The sequence below is a fragment of the Erinaceus europaeus genome, chromosome 7 (genome assembly GCF_950295315.1).
Source record: "Erinaceus europaeus chromosome 7, mEriEur2.1, whole genome shotgun sequence".
In the NCBI taxonomy this organism is placed as follows: Eukaryota; Metazoa; Chordata; class Mammalia; order Eulipotyphla; family Erinaceidae; genus Erinaceus; species Erinaceus europaeus.
In genome coordinates, this window is record NC_080168.1 from 105,360,943 (window position 1) to 105,378,666 (window position 17,724).

The 17,724-nt window shown below is 37.9% G+C and overlaps 1 pseudogene; it reads left to right on the forward strand.

The window, feature by feature from the left end:
• The first annotated feature begins 9,628 nt into the window (after nt 1-9,628).
• Nucleotides 9,629-9,758, forward strand: LOC132539571 (U4 spliceosomal RNA; annotated as a pseudogene).
• Nucleotides 9,759-17,724: the final 7,966 nt, after the last annotated feature.

A 17,724-nucleotide genomic window follows, 5' to 3' on the forward strand; every position in this document is an offset into this window, starting at 1 on the left:
CTGAGAAAGCTGTGGTATATATACACAATGGAATACTATGCAGCTATCAAGAACAATGAACCCACCTTCTCTGACCCATCTTGGACAGAGCTAGAAGGAATTCTGTTAAGTCAGCTAAGTCAGAAAGATAAAGATGAGTATGGGATGATCACACTCATCAACAGAAATTGAGTAAGAAGATCTGAAAGGGAAACTAAAAGCAGGACCTGACCAAATTGTAAGTAGGGCACCAAAGTAAAAACCCTGTGGTGAGGGGTAGACATGCAGCTTCCTGGGCCAGTGGGGGGTGGGAGTAGGTGGGAGGGATGGATCACAGTCTTTTGGTGGTGGGAATGGTGTTTATGTACACTCCTAGTAAAATGTATTCATATAAATCACTAGTTAATTAATATGAGAGGGGGAAAATTAATTGTATGTCTCGAAGTTTTTCAAAACACAAACTGAATCTTTTTAATATACAGGCTGTGTAATTGATATGCAGACTCTCTCAAAAGCCTAGACCAAGTAGATCAGAAGCAACCAATAACACAGCTATAAACAAGATACTGGGTACTGTACAGCAAACCCTAACAAACGGACTTTTCAAAGTTAACCCAATTACCAATTAATGTGATGATAACACTAACTATCGATTGTCTTTTTGAACCCTAAGACAGCAGGAACCTCACATCTCCACTATAGAACCTCTACTTCCCCCAGTCCTGGAACCCTTGGATAGGGCCCACTTTCCTGTATGCCTCGCCCAATCCATATCAAATAACATTGCATCTGCCGATCACAACCTAACCAATGCAACGATTGCCACCTCAACATGCTTCACTTCAGACTGTGTCCAGAGACTTCACGTGTGGAATGAAAACCCTTCAGCTTCATTACTCAGGTGAGACCTTTACTTTCATAGTATACTCTAATTCCATCTCAGGTGGTTCACTTTCTAACAAAGTCCCAAAACCTAGATAGACACCAGTTTCTGTGAGAGAGAGCATATGTTCACACGTATCCATAAACTACTGCAAAATATATACCTGAAAGCAGAAGTACACTAGAATTTGCAGTGAGCACCCCCCTAACACTTCCTCTCCACTATTCCAAGCTTTGGGTCCATGATTGCTCAACAATTTGTTTGGCTTCGTATGTTAACTCTCTTTTCAGTCACCAGGTTCCAGATGTCATCAGGATGCCGGCCAGGCTTCCCTGGACTGAAGACCCCACCAATGTGTCCTGGAGCTCTGCTTCCCCAGAGACCCACCCTACCAGGGAAAGAGAGAGGCAGACTGGGAGTATGGACCGACCAGTCAACGCCCATGTTCAGCGGGGAAGCAATTACAGAAGCCAGACCTTCTACCTTCTGCAACCCACAATGACCCTGAATCCATGCCCCCAGAGGGATAGAGAGTGAGAAAGCTATCAGGGGAGGTGGTGGGAAATGGAGACTGGGTGGTGGGAATTGTGTGGAATTGTACCCCTCCTACCCCATGGTTTTGTTAATTAATCCTTTCTTAAATGAAAAAAGAAAAAAAAACTTGAAAAAAAAAAGAAACAAATAACTGCTGTCCTATTTATAGACGATATGATTGTATAGGTAGAAGTTTCTGAGCTTTAGACAAATCATTAGAGCTAATAAGTTTACTCAGATCATTGGAAACTAAATATATAAGCATCAAATTTCTCTCTACATACTGGAAACAGATGAATGTATAATAAATTTGAATTACATCAAATATATATATGAATAAATATAATAGCAAATACTATGTCTAAGATCACCACTAAAAGATCTTTAAACATTGTTAAGGGGTGGTTGGTGGTGGCATAGCCAGTAGATTACATGCACAAAGACCTGATGCAAGTCCCAGGTCCCCACATGCATGGGGGGCCCTTCTTGGCTGGTGGAGTTGTGCTGCAAATATTTCTCTGTCTCCTTCCCCCTTCTCTAGTTCTCTCTTTCTCACCTTTAGCCAAAAACAAAAAACAGTAGCCCTGGGGTTATAGTCCAGGCACCTGATCCTCAACAATAAGCCTAGTAGCAGAATGAATAAATAAATAAATAAATAAATAAATAAATAAATAAGAAAATGTTAGAAGACCGAAACAGTCTGATCTATCATGTTCACTCATTAACTGCAGTACTGTATATTGTCATAATGTTCCTTCTTCTCCAATTCATGTACAGACTCAATGCAACCAAAACACTTAGAGATATTTTTATGGAGACTGACAGATGGACTCTAAAACGCAGTTCAACCAGAAATACCCAAAGCAATATTTTTTCTTGAAAAAGAAAAGCCAAGAAGTTGAGTGTGCTAATTGAAATACATGGGAAAGTGAAAGACAACTGCTGGGTGTTTTCACTCATGTGGACTATGAATAAAGGAAGCAAACTAACCCTCCTACTCTGATAAAAAATATGGTTGTCAGTGTCGAAGGGCTGGGTTTGGGGGAGGAATGTGTAGAGGAAGTCAGTTTGACAGTGGTGAATGACATTAAGGCTTTGGTATTGGGTGTGGAAGATGTATACACAAAATATGCTAAACTTGGAAAAAATGTCCCACTTAACTGAGTAGAGGTGAGGGGGGACTAATGGTTTACAGTAAAGTTGTTTACACGTAGGTACAACTTCTCAACTCAAGTTCTCTTCATATTGTTATGACAAGCTTCCATCTGGTTAACTAGCTGATAGTATTCCACTGAGTATATATACCACAAAGTCTTTATACTTTCATCTTTTGATGGATATTAAGATTCTTTTGGCTCTTGCATACTGGTATAAACATATAGGGTGGATATATCTTTTAGAATTAGTGTTCTTTATATTCTTTAGAAAAATACATGAGAAAAACTGCTTATGAAATCTTATGAATCTTATGAAAATGATAATATTTATATGTTATAGAAAACTTATAAAGTATATTAATTTACCATTTTTCTTTATTAAGCTAATATTATTAATAATAATTACTTCTTACTGGTCTATATGATATTTTAATGCTATTCTGTATTTTAATCTAATTACAGATTTATGATATAAGGATAATTGCCATATTTTATGGGTAGTGAAAAAATTTACCCAAAGACAACAAGTTAGGAATTAAATCCCAAGCCAGTTAAATTGATTCTTTCTTTCTTTTCTCTTTTTCTTTCTTTTTTTTTTTTTTTGCCTCCAAGGTTATTGCTGGGGCTCAGTGCCTGCACTACACATTCACTGCTCCCAGTAGTCATTTTCCCCATTTGTTTTTTATTGTATAGGACAGAGAGAAATTGAGAGAGAAGGGGAAAATGGAGAGGAAGAGAGAAAAACAGACACCTGCAGACCTGCTTCACTACTTGTGAAGCAACCCTCCTGCAACTTCCCCTGTGGGGAGCTTGGGGCTGGAACCAGGATCCTCTCGAGGTCCTTGAGCTTCATACTATGTGCACTTAGCTTGGTGCACTACTGCCTGGCTCTCTATATTGACTCTTTAAATTGTATTTTTACTCTAAATGACTCAAAACATTTTCATTTAGACTGTATCAGAAGGTGACTAAACTAAATTGAAACACTGAATCCAAATTAATCATCACAGTGGAGTATATTGTGAGATATATTCCAAAAAATAAAAAATGAAGTTTTAAAACTGTCTGGGCATTGTTTTGATTTAATAAATAAGTAAACAGGGAGCTAACTTATGGAACTTTATTTCAGTTCCTGTAAAATTTGAGCAAGATATTGTATCAGTAGACTGCTGAAGCTCTTTTGATAAAAGAAGACAGTATATCTGTTTGATCTTTCTGCTGTACTAAATATTGAAAAAAGTATATGTTAAAAACTCCTGTTTACATAGTGTTTTCCCATCAAATCAAATGGTCCGAGTATGACTATTTCAGTTGGATGATTTCACGCATACACAAGCAAAATAGAATGACCATTTTTGGCACATCTAGTCCTTGTCTAAATCTCATAGTAACTGATAAATATAGCCCTTAATTCGCTTTATATATAGGAACTTATATAACACACAAGAAATTAATCCAAACAAATGGGCATTGATTCTTCCAAAGGAAAGAATCTCTCTATGTATGATACATAATGCCCTGGCTTCTATGCATCATAATTTTTTTGTTTTAAAAAATACACTTATTCTTTATTTATTATGTATGAGAAAGAGTTTTTGCAAAATATAGAGGAAGGGAAAGGAAGGAAAATGAGAGAGAAAGAGAGCAAGAGCAATTTTGAGAAAGAGAAGGAGAGAGAAAAAGGAAGAGTGGGAGAGAGGAAGAGGTGGAGAGGGAGAGAGGGAAAGAGAGAGGAGGAGAGGGAGAGAGGGAAAGAGAGAGGGGGGAAAGGAAGAGAGAGAGGGGGAAAGAAAGAGAGAGGGAGAGAGGGAAATAGAGAGAGAGGGAGAGAGGGAAAGAGAGAGGGAAAAGAAGAGAGGGGGAAAGAAAGAGAGGGAGAGTTGAGAGGGGGAGAAGGAGAGGGAGGAAGGGAGAGAGGTAAAGAGAGAGAGAGGGAGAGTTGAGAGGGAGAGGGGGAGGAGGAGAGGGAGGGAGAGAAGGAAAGAGAGAGAGAGAGAGAGAGAGAGAGAGAGAGAACAGAGTATTCCAATACATGTGGTGCCTGGGATCAAACCAGGAAAGTCACGTATGAAAGTGCAATATTCATTCTACCAGCTAAGTGGGTTTCCCTAACTACTATATATTTTTACATAACATTTATCTTTTTCTTTTTTACATTTTTATTAGTGACTTAATAGTAATTTACAAGATTGCAAGATGATAGGGATATAGTTCTACACCACTGCTGCCACCAAAGTTCTGTCCTCCCCTCTCTCCAACAATAACCAGTATAGTTCTCTCAAGGTCACAGATACTCAAGTTCACGTGTTTTAGTCTATGTTCTTCATATGACTGGCATTGTCTAGGAGCTGTCCTTCACATCCTGACTTCATTCTCTAAGCATCAGTTCCGTCCATTTTGTCCCAAAGGAGACAAAATAATATTTTAAATTGCTGAGTAATACTCCATTGAGTATATGCCCCATGGATCTTTTTTTCTTTTTTGTATTTATAAGACTCAATTAGTAATTTTAATTCCATTGTTTAAATAGATCTGAACTACTAGTGCTGTGCTGTGCTGTGCTACAAGGAGTCGAATGGGTTAAACAGTTTGTACAAAAAATTCAATGTTAAGTGATGCAGAGTGGACATTCACTACTCTTCTGGAAGGGGGTGGGGACAGAATCATTATATTAATGCCTTGGAGCCCATAAGATGAAATAAATGCTGAGGAATCAACAATAATGACTTAGTTTCACTTGGAAGAGAGATAGTCTCTTGTTGACAGGTAATCGAAACAGGAGTAGTTTCAGGCTAAAATGTTGATGAACATCCTCGGTATATTTAACTGGAGTAGGTTACAGTCAGAGGTTGCACTGCTATATTGCTAAATAATACCTTTAAAGTAGAGCTAAAAATTAAGAAGGAAGCCAGTGAAAGTCACTGTAGATTTTTAATTAGGTCAAAGAAGCCCCAGCATTTGTGTTACCACTACTTCCAAGAGGGCTTGAGCCTGGTATAGGAGGAGTGTCACTGCTGAGAGGCCCTCAGTGGGCAGAGTGAACATTCATCCAACTTGTGGGGTTTGCATGAAGTACCCACGTGCTGGTCTTCCAAAGATGTAGCTAAAAATACAAATTTTCTCCCCATGAATTTAGACTTTAAAATTTATACTGCGCATGAACAAATTAGACTTAGTGTTGCCTCTATTTGAAAATCAGGTCAGGTTCCTATTTTTTTTTTCAGAGTGGAAATTTACAAGGCCACAGAAATGACAAGGGACAGGGATTGGGATTAAAAATTTTAATTTCAGTGTATTATTTCAAATCCATGTAATTTCAAATTGCGGTGACTAGGATTAAATTATCTTGTGCTGTGTGTTCATGATTGCTGTTCTCCTTACACACATCTTTTCCTAGTTAAAGTGGCATGTTGTATGCACTAACATGTGACATGAAATCTAAAACAAGAAACTGAAGATAAGAAGAGGTGGGAGGGGAATATGAAGTCAATGTTAAATTTGTGAGGGATATGACATACATTTTGAAATTTGGCTTACTTATGGACCATGCAAAAAAAAAAAAATACAGGAATGACTCTTAAAAATCCCTCAATTTTAAAAGAAGAATATATGGGGGCTTTAAGGAATGAGAACAACAGATTTTTCTGAAAACACAAGCTGCTGCTGTTTTCCTTCCTGCTTATCCAGAGAATATTACTTGTCAAAAAAGACCCTCAGCCTGAAGTCATTGCTTTACTGAGACTGTCAGCGAGGGTGGCCCCAAAGCAGCCACCTCTTATTATCAGTCATGTTTTTCCTTCCCTGGGGTTGTCAGGAACAAAGGGGGTCAGCTCATGCTCACCTCTGCCAAAATTGTTTTCTCTGCCAGTCAGAGATAGGAACGCCTAAAACTATAAATGGGAGAAGACATGTTTTCCCTTCAAATTCAAGTCTCTTAAACAAAAATAACACTAGAAAAAATAACACCAATTGGCAAATCATTTGGGGTAAACAGTTGATTCAGGACAATAAATATTCTATAACTAGAGAACCCAGATTTAAAGTATTATACTGTTAATTTTTATGTTCTAATATTCATAGAATACATCCATATAGAAGTATGATTACAAGGCAATCAATATTGTCAATTTTATTTGTAGGCTAAGCAAATATCCAATTCCTTATACAGTATTGTTGAGGAAAGCATGCTGGCTAGTCAGACTTGAACCAGAGGACATTGAGACCAACTTATTCTGAAATATTGAGACAATCCAGTTCACAGCTAGAAAACTGAAAGTGAAAGGTGACCCCCCCTCCCGAACTAAGAAGCAATCCAAGAGAGAAAGGACTAAGCAAAAGAAGTCGACTTCAGCACATCATTTCCACCTGCTGGTGAAATGTGGTCCAATGAATGTAATGCTTCCTAATCAGCCCCGCTACTTTTTACCTTCCTGGAGAAGAGAAGTGCAGAGAGAGAGTTAGAAGCACTCACTCCAATACTCATTCATAGGGAAAGGTCAGAAGCTCACTGTTCCATGAAAATGAAAGGGAAGGTGAATAATAGTACCCAACCAAGCAATGCCAACTTCATGAGTGTGTGACCTGTGTAACTGCACAAGGACATGTTGTCTAATGGATCCTGAGCATGGTTTAATGCTTTAGTGTGACTGGCTTGAAATTCTTAGGGATCTGTGGATGGGGACTCATATTTTCATCTTGCAGTGCACTCACAAATTATGTAACTGCCTCTGAAACAAAGAATTAAGGTAACAATTAATTACATTACAGACAGTGACAGTGAGCTGGGGGTGAAAGTTGTCCAGATATGACCTAAACTGACACCAGGGTCAATAGATGACAGCAGCCAATGTAATAGTGGTTAATATGATCAGATGGCAGGAGCAGGTGAGGGCTGGGGGTCAGGAAGATGAAAGAAGAGCATGCAAGGGAAATGCCTTTCCCATATCCCTGTTGCACTGAGGGTTGCAGAAGGAAAAAGATCAGTGCTGAAAAGACTGTAGGGAAAGTGGTGTCTTCAGGGAAGAATGACAGAGAGAGGGAGGAAGGGACAGAGGGAGGGAGGGAGGGAGGGAGGGAGGAAGGGAGGGAAATAGAGAGGAAAACATGTACACACACGTGTATGCTGTTCACATTCAGAGAGATGATGAACAAGAAAGGAACCTGGAAAATTTAAACCAACAAATGACTATAAAATACTTTATATAGGGCGGGGGGAGATAGCATAATGGTTATGCAAATAGACACTCATGCCTGAGGGTCCAAAGTCCCAGGTTCAATCCCCTGCACCACCATAAGCCAGAGCTGAGCAGTGCTCTGGTGTTTCTCTCTCTCTGTTTGCATCTCTCTCAAAAATAAAATATTTTTTTAAATACTGAATATAAGATAGGCACAAAAAACCCACAACCCTGGAAAATGATAGGCTCAGGATTCCATTCTGGGAGGAGGTGTTTGAACATCTGAGCTCAAAAGGTCTGTGAAAAAACAGAAAGCACCCTAGGACTTATTTGAGAAAAAGAGACACTGATCCCTCCGAATTGTGAAAAGAGATTGCCTTCTGCTGCCTTCCCCAAAGCTGTGTTACTTGCTATTATTTAAAAATAAGAAATCAATAAAATATATGAAAGAGAAAACATATTTAATATATCAAAAATATTAAGAGCCAAGCTACTAAAGACCTAAAAGAAGAGGAAAGGAAAAAAAATAATTCAAAATAATATCAAAAGTTAGTTTTAAAATAATGTTAACTAGATGAGGCTTTCATTTAGTATAAATTACCTACACAGTGAAAGATTAACTCCCAGAATTGTTTTACTCATTTGTTTATTGCTCCAAATTAGCAAATCTGAAGCTTCGTTCTAAAGTAAGAATTTATTCTTTCTTCTCCCTATCATAGGCAGTAGGAAATGTCTTGTCTTTGATGTCATATAGATTAAAACAAGTGATCAATTAAAATTTAAAGCACAAAGAAAATAAATTAAGCAGTGGTGCACCATAAGTAAATGAAATTTGTTCCTGAAATGGAAGGGTGGTTCTACATATGAAAGCAGATTAATATAATACAGCACATTAATAAGATAAAAAGGGAGAAAATGATCATCTTAATTATTACAGAAAAAATTGCTAGAATTCAGCCTCTTTTATGATAAAATACATATCAAAGTAGAACTAGAAATATAGTAAACTATTACAGTAAAACCAAAATTTGAAAAAAAATGTTGTACATCATACATGACAAAGAAAGGCTGAAAGATTTTCTCCATCAAGATCAGGAATAACATAAAAGTGATTGCTTCCAAACCTTCCAAACTTCTCTTCAACGTAGTGCCAAAAAGAGCATTAAGAGAAAGTGAATGAAACTTCGTGGATCGTAGAAAATATTTGCATTATCTCTCTCCCTCTATCTCTATCTCATGATCTCATAGAGAAGTAAAATTAAAAATTGATCTGGGGAGGTATCTCAATGTTATGTACAAAAACCTTGAGTTTGATCTCTGATATTACATAGAAGTTACTTAATAAAATAAAATGTATCTAAGTTGGAAAGGCAAGTATAGAATTCATTCTTTCTATAGATAACATGACCTTCCTATATATTATATGGTCTTTACAAGTAGAAAACACTACAGACTCCACTAAGAGTCTTATTACAACTAATACTTATATTCATCAAAGTAGCAAGATACAAAGTCTCCACACAAAACTCCATTCCCATACATTAATAATGGGCTTTGAAAACAATGAAGAACATCCAGCTGAAGCTGAATCACAGATATACAGAGAGTAGTTTGTAGTAATAAAGTGTGTCCTATACAGAATATTTCATGGGGAATTTCCTTAGAGTTTAAGATAACTGGAATAGTTTATTTACTTACTATGTATTGAATAGAGACAAGAGAAAATCAAGAGGGAATAGAGAGATGAAGAAGAAAGAGAGAGAGAAAGAGAGAGGGAGAGAGAGATATTAGACAGAATAATGGTTATGCAAAGAGACTCTCAAGCATGAGGTTTCCAAGCCCCAAGTTCAATCCCCCACACCACCATAAGCCAGAGCTGAACAGTACTCTGGTGGAGGGGGAGCTTTGTGCTGTGGTAGTGGTCAATAGATTTATCTAAGGAGTGATTATTGCTAATTGAAAACTTTTCTCAATATCGTGTCATGCCAGGATACAGTTGGCACTGGCAATTTTTGATAACTCTGGAGAGAGAGAGAGAGAGAGAGAGAGAGAGATGCCTGCAGCACTGCTTATAAAGCCTTCCCTCCTGAAGGTGAGGACCAATGGCTTGAACCAGTGTCCTTGTGCATTGTAATTGTGCACTCAATGATCATTTTATCCAATAATACTTTTAAAAAAAGGATTTAGTCAATCCCAGAAGTCTTTCTAAGAATGAGCTCACTGTTTTCCTGTCTCAAAACCAGTTCTCTCTGATTCAATAGTGAGACCATATACCGAAAACCTAATTAAAGCACAGATTTTGCCTTTGCTTTAAAAATCATGATCTTTCCTAATATAAATATTATTGAGACCTGGGTAGGTGATTTTGGATTATAGGATATTTCAAAGAACAGAGAGAAGAAACAAAGTACATGTATCTTGATTTTAATTCAGGATATTCTACATAAAGAAAACATTTTGATCAGAGAAATTATGTCTTGGAAAATGAAGACATTTATATGGGCCCTGGGCCAGGTGGTTGGAGGTAAATAGTTAATTCTATCCATAATTTTTTTTTTCTAGAATTGGAGCTACTCTCTACCCTAATCCAATTTTCTAGCCCTTTTCTCTACTCTGACACCATTTTCTCAGACAATATTTTTATCCAGCTTCATCCTAGCTATCCAATTCAAGCAATAACTAACATAGCTGTGGGCCCCTAGAAACATGCCTAAAATACTTTAACCATTTTGTCTCATTTTCATGTCCTGCCACCTTTCAGACACCAAGTTGCAGACGCTAGCATGGTTCCATCCTGACTTCTCTGGGCAGAAGACCTCACCAATGAATCCTGGAAGTTCAACTCTCCTGAGCTCTACCACACTAAGGAAAGATAAACAGGCTGGGAGTATGTATTGACCTGCCAACGCCCATGTCTGGTGGAAAAGTAATAACAGTAGCCAGACCTCCTACCTTCTGTAACCCCCCCACCCCCACCAAACAATTTTGATCCATACTCCCAATGGGGGAGAAGTGAGACAAGGAAGAGGATAAGAGGGCTCTGAACTCTGGCTCCATCAGAACCTGGAGAGAGAGGAGGAAAAGGGAGCAACATTTGAATGTAGTAATAGGATCATGAGTGGCTTGAAGGGGAAGACAGAACTGGACCTGGAAGAAAAAGGGGGAAATTATGTATAAATGTAGACAAATAGTTGTAGAAATGATAGTTAACCCAGGTCTGAAACCTTAGGAGAACTGCAGTGGCTTGCAATGGAGGGATCGGGGATTCAGAACTCTGGTAGTGGGAACAGTATGGAAGTATACCCCTGTTGACATATAATTTTGTAAATCAATATTAAATCACTAATAAAATTTTAAAAAATGAAGACATTTTGTGTCTAAACTTTCTATCCCTCCCTGTTCTTTTTAGCTTCTGTAAATTCTAGTGTAATTTTATTCATATTAATGGACTTGGATGTTAAGGCTATCCGCATCTTTGAGTCATATGGAAATAAACTATTACATTCTGTGCTCATATTATCTTCCAAATATCTTCTCTCCTTCAATGAAACTTTCCTAGCTACCTACCTCATATACCAATGCTTGCAGTTAACTACTTTATATGTCCTTGTATTGAGTCATTTTATCCTTTGCTTCTCATTCTATTATTGTGGTTTTAGTCTTAGCATTTCTTTCTGCAAAGTTTCAGTTTATTGTTCATTATTTCCTCTAAGGTCATTTTATTTTAAAAGTTCAAGTGGCAGTACTAGACTAAATATTTCATCTTAGCCTTTGAGCTAATATTTCATCTATTTTTGTTTTATATCTACAGCATATACATGCTGCCTTAAAAAATAGCAGTTTTATTTCATTCTTTAAGTTACTGCCAGAGAAATTTCTACATTTTTAAAGCCTTATGATAAATTCTTTAAATATTTTCCTTCTTCTCCCCTCTCTATGTGATGCACGCATTCATCTCAACCACAATCTTTGTGTTAAACATATGATGTCATTAATTTTCTTCTAACTATCCAGTAATGGCAGACAGACAAATTTAACAAGAGTTTGCTTTACAAATCTCACATGAAACTCTAACAACTCAGATTTGATTTTAATTCTTCAATTAATGAAATTTACCATTTTACACTGATGGCAAACAAGTTTGAAGAGTGACTTTTAGGATTTCTGTTTAGTTGAAAAATAGTAGAAATTCCTTTCAAAATGAAAGCAAGGAGGATCCCCCTCCCCCATTGTCACTTTTGTGCTTTTGCCCTTAACACTATTTTAGGCTACACAAGGCATCAAACATGTCTTTGAACACTCCCACCCCAATTTCAAATCAACTCCGTTAGTATCACTTCATTAGATTTTACAGTCAATACCACCATTACAGACTTGATTAAATGAACTCTGCTGGGTTCTATAACATTAATTATAGCTGCACAACTCCTGCAGCCATCAACAAACATTCATTATGTATGACTCCATCTACAGAAGGAGAAACCCTTGACTTGATGTCTTTCCAGAGGAAATCTGTAGACTCTTTTTGATATCTACAAAATACTGGGATGTCAGAAAAAGTCATGATGCATTTTTGCATAAAAAAAAATACATCACAGACTTTTCTGAGAGCCCAACATTTGAGGAGTGCATGTGATAACACAAAATCGGGGGGAGAGAGTTTGCTCTCAAATATGAAAAGAGCAGGGAGATGTGTCTCTGCTGATTTAGGCTTTCTACCTTATTTCACTTTTGCCCAGCTCTATAATAAACACAGTTTCCCCAGAGGTAATCATTATTCAATAAATGTTTATTACATAATGATTATGTTTCCTAATCAGCATTGGGATGCTGAAGTATGCAAAGATAGCATGTCAATCTCAAAAAAAATATCTATAGGCTATAATACTAATTATCTACTTTTTTTTTTTTTGAAACTTAGAATGCGTCTGATGGACTCAAGAACCAAGCAGTTCTTGACCTGGGAGAGAGCTCAATGGATAGAGGTATGCCTGGCTATGTGAGAGGCCCTGGGTTCAATTTCCAGTGCTATCTAGTAACATCATGGGTGGTACACAGGAACACCATGGGTTATGATATCATTTTTTGAAGTCTCCTCTCTCCTCTCTGAACTTTCCCCCTTCCCCTTTTGTCCTCTTTCTCGTTCTCTGTCTCTCTCTTTCTCATTCTGGATTATAACGATAAAATATTTAAAAATTGAACCATGGAGGTACTTCAGTGGCATTGTACATGCAAGAGCCACTCAGTTAATTTTTCCATGCAGCATAAAAACAAAAAAATAAAAACAAACAAGTCATAAAAGTGTTCATGAACTTCATTACTATCTTTTGACTCCTACTACTTCCCAAGCAGAAACAGTTCCTGCTTACACATGAACTGTGGAAGAAGTGGCCTGGATATCCAACACCTTTTGAATTCCACAATAAAAGCCTCCATATGATTAATATCTCCAAGATTTATGTTTCTCAGCTTGTAGAAACATTACCAAATAGAGAATACTTCAGAAGCAAATAAGTCAGCCAAGAAGAGGCAAAATATTAACAACACATAGTTGGATACAATTTTGTTTTATTTTACTTTAATGATCTTTCACAGTTTGGGGAAGTAAAGGTCAGTAATGGTGTTTTGTACTATTTGGGTTTATTTTATGTTTTTCTCATGGTTAAAGTGATGATTTTGGGTTTGAGGGAACAAGAGCATAAATTATAAGTGTCAACTTTTCATCAAGTTATATTAATAGTAGATGCTATCAATGTGACTTAGATTAAGGTTAATGTTATTTAATCCAAGTCACCTTTTGTAGGGCTCCCCTCTGTAAAATCACTTTTTTTTTCTCCTTCTTAATACTAGTCTTTATAAAAAAAGTCACAATGGAGATGTCATCTACACTCAAAGAGTGGGGAGTTAAGCTCCAAGAAACAAGTAATTTGAAAATGTATTTGTGTTATATACTTATTTGAGCCCGATTAGTGTAAGTAAGTACAGGTTTAATCAACAGCACAGACTCACTAGGAATTTCTGGTCCAGAATAGGAATACCACCAACTAAGGACTTATTGTTCCTGTTGCCTGCGTCCACTTCCTGTTTGTCAGTATCTTCCATCCTCTCCATGGACCCCTCTCCTTCAGTCAAAGACGGTCTTTGTTTCAGTGATTATGAGAGTGTACACTTGTGGTGTTTACCTAACCAATAGTGATAGGATCTTTACCTCCAAATAATACCTTTATTACTACTAATTTTTCCTTTTTTATATGCTAGCAGTTATTTCTTTATTTAAATCTGCTTTCAAATTGAATGCTAACAGTCTAGCCCTACCAAGGAGATCATTTTGGTTTTCTCTTCCTTCCGTAGAAGAAATCAAGTGTTTTTCAAAGTCTTATATCAATAGCTTCTAAGTTCAGAAAAATATTCTTTCTTTCTCTCTCTCTCTCACCCCGCCTCCCCCTATACCCCCCCCCACCCGTCAGAAATCCTCTGGCAAAATCACCAGAGTGACCTCCTTAAGGTTGGGTTGAGGCCAGCTGACAAAGCTATTAACCCTATCCTACTCATCACACATGGATCATCTTGATTCTCCTGGAATTGACTTCCAGTGTCACTAAGCAACTTGAGCTTTAGCATTCAAGGAAGAATTCAAGAATCCAAGGAGGAATTCCTGGATATGGTGGAAACAGCTAGTCCTTTTTTCAGTGCTGGTAAACAAAGATTCTTTGCTTGACTAAACTTCAGTCAAACCTGAACCTTCTATTTTATTTTATTTTATTTATTCATTACTGGGTAGAGATAGAAATGGAGAAGGGAGAAGGAGATAGAGAGGGAGAGAGACACTTGTAGCCCTGCTCTACCACTCATGAAGCTTTCCCTGCTATGGGTGGGGACCAAGGGCTTGAATGTGGGTCCTTGTGCACTAAAATGTATGCACTTAACCAGGTGTCCTGTCTGAGCCCTCTGATTTGTATATTTTCTTCTAGTAACCACTTTTAGCAAGGATCATATAGCAAGAACTCCTATCCCTCAATATCCTACCACTCTCTAATTTTTCTGGATTCCCTATCTTCCACTTCCCCCAAATATCTGACCACCCTGTCTTCAGCAAGAATCTTGACGAGCTTAGCCAGAATTCCCTCCCTTCTCCCTGGTGTTTCTTCTTAGTATTGTCCACACAGTGCTCCCCCAACCCACATTCACATACATGCACACTCAACTTCTTGATTATAAATCCTCACTTTCCCATGCTACACTTGAAGTTGAACCCAATCTCTCCTCTCCATCATGAAAAATCCCACTGCAATAGTCCCTAAACTCACTTTCTTAGACAGTCTGGCATATATATTTTTGGTCAAAGGTAAAATGGCAATTTCTTCTACCCATCCCAAGTTGAACAAATCACTGAAAGGAGTTTCAGATCTATTCTACATCTGCCCCCTCATTTAGGCATACCCCCACCCCAGAGGTTTTTACACATCAAGCACAGTGTTCTTTTAACACATGCATGGAAAATAGACCTTCAAAGAGGAATGTCTGCTTACTCTGCATTTTTCCCTCACTGCAGAGTGCTGTCTCTGTGCAGCCTCACTGTAAAGAGCTACTTAGAAATGCCCTTTTGAGAGTGAGCTTCTGATGTGTCATCATTAACTCCTCACAGCACACGTCAGACTTTATCAAGTGCACTTGTCAATGGAGAGTTTTCCAAAGCTGGTACTTCAAGGGGGAGGGGAGAAGCTGTTCCCTGAGATTTATTATGAGTGTCAGTGACCACAGCCACCCCTTAACACAGTGGCACAGAGAGGCACAGAACAGACAGCTGCAGTAGCAAACAGGACCTAGAGCCCAGAGTCAGGAAGTAAACCCCATTCAGACTCAGACAGCAACTAGGAAGGAACTGCCTGCTCCTGTTCCAGGGGGTGCTAGAGAGTCTGTGTGCATGCAGAAGGAAGAGGACAGTATTGGTTGGAGGGGGGCTCAACTTACATGAAGTCCTTAATGTTCACTGTGATTCTAGAAACAGTCACTGCATATACCTCTATGTTGAAACCAAATCATCTTTCTCCCTCATGCAGGCATGAGAACAGGAATAAGGATATTCCATTCAAATACTATACCCTTCCTCATAAAAGGGAAATTAAAATATTTCAGCTAAAAAAATATACTTGAGCCAAAGCTCTTCTATGAATATTTTCACATTTATTAAGACTTCAGGGGTGATTTCAAATCTTGAAAAAACTCATATTTTTAATATCCTAGCATTGCATGGTTAGAAAATATTGCATCTATGGTCAAGTAGGATATTAAAAATAAAAATAACTGTGACAATTCAATCAAAAACCCAATTTTTCATTTATATATAGATATGTATACACACACATATATGAAACATAACATCGTGTTATATTATCTGTTTCCATTTCTCTTCCAAATAAAGTATGAGCCCCTTTAAAGCAACAACTTATATTTATCTCACTACCTCTATGTCCATTAGCCTGCTGGATGCACAGGAAGCCTACAGCAAGTTAATGAATCAGTCTTGTGATTATCACAATATTTTCGAGTTGCAGCATTCTTGGTGCATAATCTACAAAACAAGATAACAGCATTCAGTGCTGTGGCAGTGACACAACGTCCATGTCCATTCTCTGTATCTCTATAACCTAATTTGCATTTTTCTTTTGTTACAGTTCAAAGGCAAGGCTCCCCTCCATTAAAATCTCAAGTTTCTGATCTAAACCTTGCCTTGCTCTTGTCTTTCCAATGTTATTGTTGGTCATTTTAAAAGGCTGGTGCTTTGTTTTAAGGTTTTACGTGTTATCTGTCAGGTGGAATGAAATTACTAGCCCAACTAACTGTAGGGATATGTAAGTGAGTATATGCTAGGCATGTGTAATGCTCCAACAACCTTTCCGTGCACACAGATAGGTTCTCTGAGGGATGATCAGTTCTGTTCATTTGGTGATGCTATCTGATGTTGAATTGACTGGGTCATTTACACTTTCTTATCTGGTATTGTTTGTTTGCATATTCTGAAAGCTTAGCCAGGATCAAATTCTCTGAGTCAAGTTCCTTTAATAATTTAGAATGTTCAATTTATTTCCAGCTTGTATGGGAGTTTTGTTTGCTTTTTTCCCCTCCTAATAGCATAATGTAGTTTTCACAGGAGTTGAACGATCACATGCTTCCTCCACATTTCTGCAGTCACATGTCTTATTAGAATCCTCATTATTCGTGAACAGAAGCAAATTTTCAAAATGCATTTGACATTCCCTTCTGATGGGCTATGGGGCTATGTGTAAGCTTGATAGAGCTTAGGGAGAACTCCCCCCCATCCTTGGATGGAAGTCTGAGAAGATACCCTCTTGTTAGTCTCTCTCAACTGAGGTGAGCAAAAGGAAGGAACTATCTCTCAGACTTAGTTCTTTCCTTCTTGACTCTCAAGCCAACAGAAACCTCAATAGCCCTTTCCATTAACTGCAGGCCACATGGCCGCCTACTTTAAGATTCATGTACTCAAAGTTCACCTCACTTTCTGTTCACAGAGGAGAACACACCTTATCACACACTCCTAGCAGTGCCCTTTGATGTCCTTAATTTGCTTATCTTCTTTCTATCTTGCCTTAACTGGTTTAACCCCTATTCTCCTCTTAAATGCCTCTGGGTAATTAAATGCCTGCATCAGGAGACTAATTATCTTGACCTTTATGTATCTGCATCAATTCTTGTTACCAGCCCCCTACAATAGGGGCAAGCTGACCTTTAAGAAGCCTGTAATTTCTGAAATATTTGAATAATTTTATTTGTTTGGTTTTCTATTTAAACTCTTGCCCACCTGCTAATAAAGGAGATTTGAGATTTGAGAGCACATCATTTCTCCCCGGTGTCTTTACTTCGTTTTGAGCATGCAAGAGAGAACCGGTAGGTTGCCTTCCTGCTGGTGTCACCCTGCATGAAAGCCAACAATGAGCCATTACTGGGATTCACCATATTACACTTGAGGTTTGGTCCT